The following is a 9,916-nucleotide window of genomic DNA, read 5'->3' on the forward strand; positions in this document are numbered from 1 at the left end:
AATTTTGGCCTGTACCTTTAATATATCAGACGCCCCTCGTGTAATAAATTGCTTTGTGTCAATAAATAATTTATGAAAAATACAATATCTCTTTTTACTTTTTTTAATCATTAAAGTTTAAGTGTGCCGCGGAAATTTAATTATAGGTTCGCGTGTGCCGTGAGATGAAAAAGATCGAAAAACACTGCCCTTAATATACCCAGCTATTTAAAAATCCAATTTTGGAAGAATTTGCGGTGTCGATTTCTGCCATCATTTATTTAGGACTCGAGTACATAGACACACAAAGTATATACGCAAACTCTTATCGACTTTGCACACTCTTACTTACAACAGAAATTATCCACTTGTCAGAATGACTAAAAAATAACTGTCGAATTTTAATTACATAATATGGAAGTGTCTAATAATAATATTTATATTTATTTATTTATTTAAGCTGAAATAAACGTTTATATTTATTTAAACGTTTATTTCAGCTTTCCCTCTTTTGTATCTTAAATACAGTTGAGTAGTAGAGTCCTTATTATCCGAGATAATTTGGATTGACGCTGCTCCGAACACCTGTCTTGGATGCAACTGGGAGGTATTATGTCCCGATGCTTTGGATGCTCAACTCGGATGGGACGAACAGCCGCGACCATTTTGTGTTTTGAAATTGCAGAATATCTATCTCGCAAGGGTTTAGGAGATATACTCGCAAGCTTAAAGGATTACCAGTATTTCATCGACTACTCTGGTGTTATTTCGCTTCGACGTCTTTTACAACAAAAAACCTACGCATTTTTCTTTAAACTCAAATGAATTCAAAAGCAGGTATTGAGCTATAGAATATTCCTTAGAAATATTATTAATAAATAATAATTATTTTTGTTATGTTTTAGATTTTAAAATTACAGTAATCTTCTCAACAGATGGTGCCTGTTATATTACTCGATGGCACTCTTTTAGGTCCGGCGCAGGCCCACTAGTGGCCAAGCGGTCTTCGTCCGTGAACACTGGAACACTGTTCGGTAGTTGGTTCGCGCTGTTGATCGGACGGGCTGGCTACGTGTAGTTTTCCCGGGTTTTATCCATGTCTGTAACCCTAAATAGGGACCAGTTTCCCTTAAAAAGTCCTCCCGGAAGACATCCACCTAGGCAGATCGCCCAAGTATTGCGTTGCCATAACTAAACAAACAAAACCCAGAAAACACCACGACAACAAAAGAAAACGGTATTTCGACTTTCTGAGGATGTTCGTCGATATATCTGAAAAAATTAATATTAGGGAAGAAAGCTTTTCATGTCACTAGTCTCGAGACTTTAGCTCGAACTGAAGGTTTGAGGTTTTGTAAGCCCGCAAGCCAGGCGCGAACCCAAGATCGGTGATTCAGTTCGGTGGGTTTTATCCACTCGGCCACTGGTGGGCAAAATATATATTAGGATCCATCGCAAGAAAGTAATGGTTATCCTATCCTAGTTAATAATAATAAAACATATAGAAGATGAAGGGTTGAGGTGGGGAAAGTGTTAGAAAATGAAAGAAGAATTAAACCAATGACATTTATAAAATAATACGACCACATAAGTTTCATAAAATTGAGAGAAATGACCTGGATTGGGAAAAGGATTTGGATTAATATACATACTTTGTCAGCTGAATGGCGGGAAACAGCGTGAAAAATACTAATGAAGGTGATTATTATTAAAAACTATCTAACAAAATATTTTCGATGTAAATATGTGAAATGCACACGCAGCGACTAGGAAGAAACAATATAACATTTATGTTTCGAATGTGAAAATGCGGTACAAGTCTGGTCATGGGTCACTAAAAAAATACAGTATTATATCAAGACGGCAAAACGTAAAATACCAGAGTGAATGTAACATAATAAAAAAAAAAGTAACCTTACATACCAAAAATATGAAGAGCAAGTAAATACGAACCCGTTACGAGAATGTGTGGGAAATTATGGGCCAAGAAGAGAAAGGTATGTGATCATTTTTTAGGGTTCTAAATTTTAGTCATGTTTTATTGTATATTCACGCGTTATAATGCATAGAGTAAGTTTGTTTTAGTTTTTAGTATTTTACTTATTTATGGTATTGATTTTTAAGGTTTTGTAATTTTTATTTTTGTTTTTTTTTTTGTAGCTTTTTAGAGGTCCCCTGCTGCTCACGATATACGTCTCCGTAAATTCGGAAATCTGTAAAATGTAAAAATGCTAATTAGAAGATACCGCTGGGTTGAATACATTTATACCATTGTGCCAGCAATGGTATAAATGTATTAGGCCTAGGGTTTCTCAAACGGGATCCCAGTTGTTTTTTTAACCTGGGGGATACCCGGAAAATTTTTCTTATCCCAGGAAATCCCGCAAATTTCTTAAAAATTCGCTTTTTTTTATATTTTGTGTTAAGGTTGAGGAAATTTTGCAAATAGAAAGTATAATTAACTCATAAACTGTCAGAATACATTTGTATTTAGTAATTTTAAACCTACTTATTAGATTTTTTAATTTTTGCTCGTTATGGCATGTCACAAATGGTCAATAATCAATACGTAGCTTATTTGTGGCAGGACTCAAAATTCTTTACCTGTAATATCTGGTATAATTGTGCTTATGCTGTCTTAATTTTTAATCATGCCCAGTAGCTTCAATAACTGCGTAACGCCAAGTTGCGCAAATTGGGCAAGGAAACAAACGAGTACGAAGTCTGCAAGTATGAAGTTTTTTTTCATAACCTGATTATTAAAGACAAATGAACTGCCGAATTATTGGGTTATGATGTTTATATTAAAGCAGTCGAGGTAGTCAAATCAAGAATACTAGAGAACAAAAGAAGTACTACAATCTCGAAAACGAACTAGAAATCATTCAGGATACGGGTGAAAAACGCATAATATTTGTCTTCTCTTAAATGCATTAAACACGATTCCACTCGCATCAATTGAATCGGAAAGGGCATTCTCGGTAGCAAGACTTTCCATTACTAAAATAAGAATTAGATTGAGTGATCGGAGTATTGACCATCTTTACAATATTTTGTATTATACTGTATTTTATTTAAAAAACGAAAATTACCTTCTAAGTTAGAAGTTTAATCTAAGTTCATTTTTTTTAATTTTTAACTCAATTCAAAGCATTTTTTAATGGTTGTTGTTGTATGCAGTTTCCAGCAAACTTTAATAAATGTTTTCTATTTGTGATAATTTCTACGTAATTCAAAGGTAATTTTTAATATATATCTTACACATCATTATTAATATGATTTTGGAGGTTACAGAACGGATTAAATTACTTTAAAAAACGAAAGATAATTATATCATTTGATTTCATGATATTTTGTATATCTTAAAAATAATTAATTTTGTCCCGGGATCCCGGGAAACACTTCACTTTTCCCGGAATCCCGGGACAAGCAAAAGACCGGGAAATGAGAAACCCTAATTAGGCCTATATACTGTATATCGTCGCGGTCGAAGAAGGTTGTAAAGATTAAGAATTGTCGGTTCAAGAGATGTATGGAACTATGAATATGAAGATCGTGATGTAAAGTTTGCTAAGAGAATAAATTAAAAAATCCAGCAACGAGTTGCATAACTTCCCGGCAACATTTAACCATCAAAATTTGATAGCACCAACCCTCTCTTCAAAATTTCAGAAATCTTCGACAAAAAGCACAGGAATTATTAAGCTTCAAAGAGGTTCACGGTGAACTTCTCACACAGAAAAAACCCCGAACTTTTTTTGCATTTCTCGATGTTTCAGGGTCCCGAGTCCAAAAATATGAAAATCTTGGAGAGTCTTTTTTGACCGATGGCCACACTTTACCTCTGTAAGAACAGAGCCAGGGAAAGTAAAATCTTGTGCCACTAATGTTTCGTCGTTTACTGAAGGTTACCGTGGAGGGAACATCAAAACGAGCCTATTTTTAGATCCCGCTACCACGCGAAATAAGTAAAAAATAGAAAAAATATTCGTACACTATTTGACAAGAAAAATCAACTAATTGGGACAAAATTTGGCTTCGTCTAATTACCGCATCGGTCTGATCCAAATATTGAGCCATATTTCGATTTGTCCAGCTACACTCTTTTAGTCCGATGACACGTCCCCTTTCAAATTCCATCTTATGGTTGTAGTGGGCACAAATTCGACAGTGAAGCATTGTTTACAACCATTACGATGCGTACTTGCAATGCGCTCAAGTTTAGACCATTCATTCATTAGGTGTTACTTTTTTATTATTTACGTATTCGATCGAAAGGTGTTCGTCTATGACGTTTCACTACAATTGGATTATTTTTGGAGGGCGCTTCATTTTTTGTCATCGAGTATATTTGGTTAAAATGTTAAACAGTGTAGTTTCAACCTTGCCAGCCTCCACTAAATGGGAACAGAACCATAAGCTGGCTGGATGGCCGAGAGGTCAAGGTGGCAACCTATTGCTCTGGGGGACCCGGGTTTGAATCCGAAGGGGTCAAAAAATCCCCAGGAATTTTACGCGGGGTGGTCCGTTCGGATCAGTCGGGCCCCGCCCTTCACCACCTGGCAGCCCCATTGTGGGATTGCAAAAAGAGGCCCTCTTAGTGCCCACAGGGCTGAAAGAGTTCAAAATAAAAAAAAAGCTCTGTTAAAGTCCCAATCGCGTCATACGGATCTATATTTCTATCTGTTAATTAAACATTCTATAAAACTTTAAAATAGTTTAACTTGTTTATTTATTGAATTTTTCCGTCCGATGGCTGGATAATTATTAGATAAATCAAAGACAAGTCTGTCCAAGAGGAATCACCATTTATTTTGCATTTCGGACTACATACACACATATTGTTTATTTATCTTCGGTTGTAAACCTCGATTTTAAATGTATCCGCCATTTTTTCAACAAATTTCCCGTGAGTCAATATGCGACGTTCACTGACTTGTGAGTCACGGGATGTTGTAAACGTGCGGCGCAAGGTTAATCAAGGCATATAATAATTATTTATACCATTCCGTGGTATAAATAATAAATTCATATTACAAATAAAAATAATTTATTGTTAATTTAAAATCATCGCAAGGGCGCCTCTAGTGCCCGTTTTTGGCATACCGTTACGTTTAATGGGTTATATAGATAGAATTGAGTGTAACTTTTTATTAGTCGATATGAATAGCCTACATGTTGCGATTAGTATGGATGATAGTGTATTAATTACTGTTACATATATTATTGATGGTAGCTGGAGACTGATTCCCATAGAAAAAAGGGGTAATTAATAACCGTCAAAACCGTCTGTTGACGGTCGGATGGTTAAAGTGGCAGCCTACTGCTTTGGGGAACACGGGCAATGGGCTTGCTAAAAGCAAGTCATTCTGATGTCAACGGGGCAGTGTTAAATGTGTTACTGTTAGTATAGATCAGGGGTGGCCAACCTTCTGCATACCATGCGCCAATTTTTTGACAGACGAGTTCAGATGCGCCATATGACTCGAACACTATACCGCTCACTCAGAACTAGTGTTGCCAGATGTTTTTAGTGTTTGTAATAGTGTTGCCACCTTTTCAAAATCGCTGACCCGGACGGCAGGTGAGGTTTGTTCGAACAGAAGTTCCTGACGTATGCGCAATGTCATTTTGCAATGCGAAGAATAACGTGCAGTGCATGCCGGTTCTAAATTAGAGTTAGGGACTAGGGAGACTTGGGTAGGAGTAACGTAACTAAATTAAGAAAAAAACAACTACAGATGACTTAGCTCTATTGGACATTGGAGACGTGTACTAATACAAATCGTACAAGCAAAAAAAATTAAAAAAAAGGTCGACAGGTTGCGCACGATATTCCCGGACAAAATTAGTAGTTCACCCGGACAGTGAGTCGATTCCCGGACTGTCCGGGCGAAAACCGGACAGGGTGGTAACACTAGTTTGTAAGCAAAATTTTTTTAAAAAGTAGCCAACCCCTAAAAAAATTTTAATAACCAAAGATTTGTCAATAAAATTTAAAAAAAACCATTCGCGATTTTCCGGAAATAACTTTAATCACAATAAATGTTTTCGCCCATTTACACGCCTGTAAACTGATCGGAAATAAGGATCGCAAGACTCAAAATGCATGCATACATTGTAATTTACTATGTGGAGAACACTCATTTTATCTACAAAGTAGATTGCAACGAATTGTGCAAAAAATTGTGAACTTGCCAAGACACAATATAAAAAATTAATTTTTTTATGTAATATTCTTAATCGCAAAGAAGCCAAATCTGGTAATGTTGCTCAGAACTGACTGAAGTGCCACTTGTAATCGTCCAATGGGCACCGTTTTGGCCACCCCTGGCATAGATGTGTTACCAATATTTAGGTGTTAAAAGTTAATTTTTTTTAAACCGCGATTCCTCAATAGTTAATGTTTAAATTTCGCCAATTTCAAAATGTAATTTTAGTTTTTACTACCGGTAATTAGATGTTTTATTTTACTTCCAGTCCATTTCAACTATAAATGAAAACACATCATGAAACTGATAATAATAATGAACAAATAGTAAAACTTATTTTTAGATCATTTACTAAAATAATAAACTAAACATTGAAATATTTTAAATTAATTTATGTTAAAAACATCGTAAATATAAAAATGTTTAAAGATTGTTATACAGAACCATCATCGTTACTCGGGGAGATTTTATATTTCGTGGACTTGAATAATCTTACAGTAACCATACTACAAAATTTTCGATAATGGATGTTTCCACCATTACTTCTTCCACAGCAACTACATTATTTTAAATTAATTTTGAAATTTCATTAATAAAAAAATTTGCAGATCAGCATTTTTGTTTAGTCCATGAGCCATGTTTATGGTTCTGTAATTTGAAACATTATATTGAGGTACTAACTCATTAATGAAATTTTTGAATCCTTCCTATTGTCTGTAAATTTACAAACTTTCTGCTAGTAAAATACTTTTTTTAAATATTAAACTTTGCAGAAGATTGAGACATTTTCCAAATGAAACCTGATCTATTTTCTCTAGTAAAAATGTTAAGCTTTCACAATAATGTGCTCAGAGCTTGTCCTACTCAACTATTTTTTTTTATCAACTATTCCAAAAATGATTTTTCAAGTTATTTTTACTACCCGTACTAAAACTTACATAATTCAAACTTTTTGTTGGCTCTTTTAACTTTGAATTAGTAAAGTTTGAATGTGTATCAAAAATAAAGGATAATTTACTTATTCATTCATGATTTAATGTAGGATATTATTTTAGTGCAAACTGTACTACAGTAGAACCCTAACTATCCAAGTAATGTGGACCCATGTTACATTGAATAACTGAAAACTCAGATGAAATGGAGTCACATACATTTCATATTTAAAATTGCACAACACTTAACAATAAGTGTAGGTAATATTGTAATTATATTTTAATATGAAGAGCTTGCCTCGTGTAGAAGTTAAACAACAAAAGGTAACAAAAACAAATCATCTTGTAATACATGTTACCATTTAAAACTTTCTATTCTGAATTATAGTACATGAAAAGCAGTGTATTCAGTTACAGCTTCACCTTCGATAATGCAAAACTTCAGTTAATTGGAGCTTAGATAATCAAGGTTGTACTGTATTATTTTTTGAATTTGAATATTTCAGTTATATATAAGCTATCTTTTACATCAAAGAATTAATTTAAAAATGATGAACTTCATTATTTACTTACTTCTATTACATTAAATTACTGACTTCTTATTTATTGTTCTCATAAGATGTATCCCTACAATTGATTTGTTAAGAGATGTATTGTCAGAATAACCACTTTGAATAAGCTCTATAAAACTGTTTGGATCTAATTGAATGAAGATGGAGTTAAAGCAAGTGTAGACGAAGCTTAAAGCTTTGGAAACATTTAATTAATTCTAGAAATCCTACTTATCATTATGTACAGTATAGTATTTTTATTTACTTCATATTGTGTATGTTATAGAGTATGTATATAAATCAGCATGTTTAAGTATTATTCCCTAATTTATCTTAAGCAGGACCATTTATTCCTAATCAATCAAAATATATAATATATATATGCAAGTGATAAGAATTTCATTAGAATTAATTGAGAGAGAAATATTTTAAAAAAATCAATCACACATAATTTTTACAAAAAATGATTTATAATACACTTTCGTTATGAATATGTATGAAATAAATGCTTTAATTTTTTTCAGTTGAATTTGAGTAGCGTGGTAAATATAAACTAAAAATAAAAAGTCACTACTTAAATTGATAAATAACATTTATCCAAAATTGTGCCAAGTCAAATATGTAAACAGAATTTTCTCTCTTATTATTTAAAAATTTTAAATGAAATAGGCAAGTTTATCCAGAATAATAAATTATTTAAATACAGCAATAATTGATTATCCAAGCTTGCATTATCCAAAGTGGATCTGTGTGCAAATACACTACTTTTCTTATACTGTAACGTGTAAGCAATATGTACCAAGAACAAAAATACTGTACTACTTTTAACCTTAACTGTACTGAGCAAATAGCCGATGTTGAGTTAACTGCAGAAATTGTAGCCGAGAAGGGAGGAATCACTATAAAACAAAAACTCTACAGTACTTTTAAAACAATAATATGTATCACAAAATGATTTGTTTCTGTTACATTTTATCATTTAACTTCAATGTAAAATAAACCATTCGTATTAAAATGTAACTACAGTACAATAATATACATTTTATTCTTAAAACTATTGTATATAGTAGCTCCACAATAAGTGATGCAAAAAATGTTCTTTTTTTCACATGTATAAAGGCTTAAAAATGATATTACATAAATCTTTCATATTTGTAATTTTTAATCCAAAATGTTGATGACTGCCTGACTTATCAAAGTTTTCAGTTATCCAAGATAGTCTCAATCAACAATACCTAAGATAATTGGGATTCTACTGTATTTAAAATACAAAACGATGAAAAACTAAAACTAAATTTTTGATAAAGATAAAATTTTAAATAATTATATTATTAGATATTTCTATATTAAGTAATTAAAATGTTTATTTCATTTTATACTTATTTTTTACTTCATAAGTAATGACCCATTTTTAATGGATAGTGTATTTGTCATATATTGCTTACAAAGGATTTTTTCCATGGTATACAGTGTATTTTTAAAAATAAAGTTAAAATCTAGGAATTTTTCACTATAAATTAGTAATATCAGTAATTCTGAAATTTAAAAAAAATTATTTTATGAATTTTATAAACATCAAATCCAATAAAAAATTATAATCATATTATATGATTTACTTTATTATTGAACATGAGGCAAAACATAAAAAACTGTGCCTGGCTGCAATCATACCTCTTTATAAGTAGGCTTAACTTATAATGGGATTAGCAAGTGGTGTGGGATGGGAAATGATACTCCAATCCATATTACCTTGATATATTATAGATGTTTGAATTAAGTTCAAATCAAACCCCAATGCTGATAGACACAATATGTGGCTAATATATGGCATTTTTGTTCATTCAATTTTTATATTTATTGAGCTGCAATTTTCAAACTGCAGACATATATTCCTGCTGTCATCCATCTGTCTGCCTGTCCTTTGTTAATCTGGAGAATAGAGTTAGATGAAAATGTAAAATACTTTTTTTAAATATTAAACTTTGCAGAAGATTGAGACATTTTCCAAATGAAACGGAGAGTCTTTTTTGACCGATGGCCACACTTTACCTCTGTAAGAACAGAGCCAGGGAAAGTAAAATCTTGTGCCACTAATGTTTCGTCGTTTACTGTCTTTCCTTAATCTCAGGAATGGAGTTAGATAGATGAAAGACAAGACCAAATATGGAAACCTTAGGGGCAAGAGGCCCTGATTAACTATATACAAACTTCTGATGCAAACTAAAGTCACATTATTTTAATT

This window comes from Centruroides sculpturatus, unplaced genomic scaffold (genome assembly GCF_000671375.1).
Source record: "Centruroides sculpturatus isolate CEXI.00-Female unplaced genomic scaffold, Cexi_2.0 scaffold1131, whole genome shotgun sequence".
NCBI lineage: Eukaryota > Metazoa > Arthropoda > Arachnida > Scorpiones > Buthidae > Centruroides > Centruroides sculpturatus.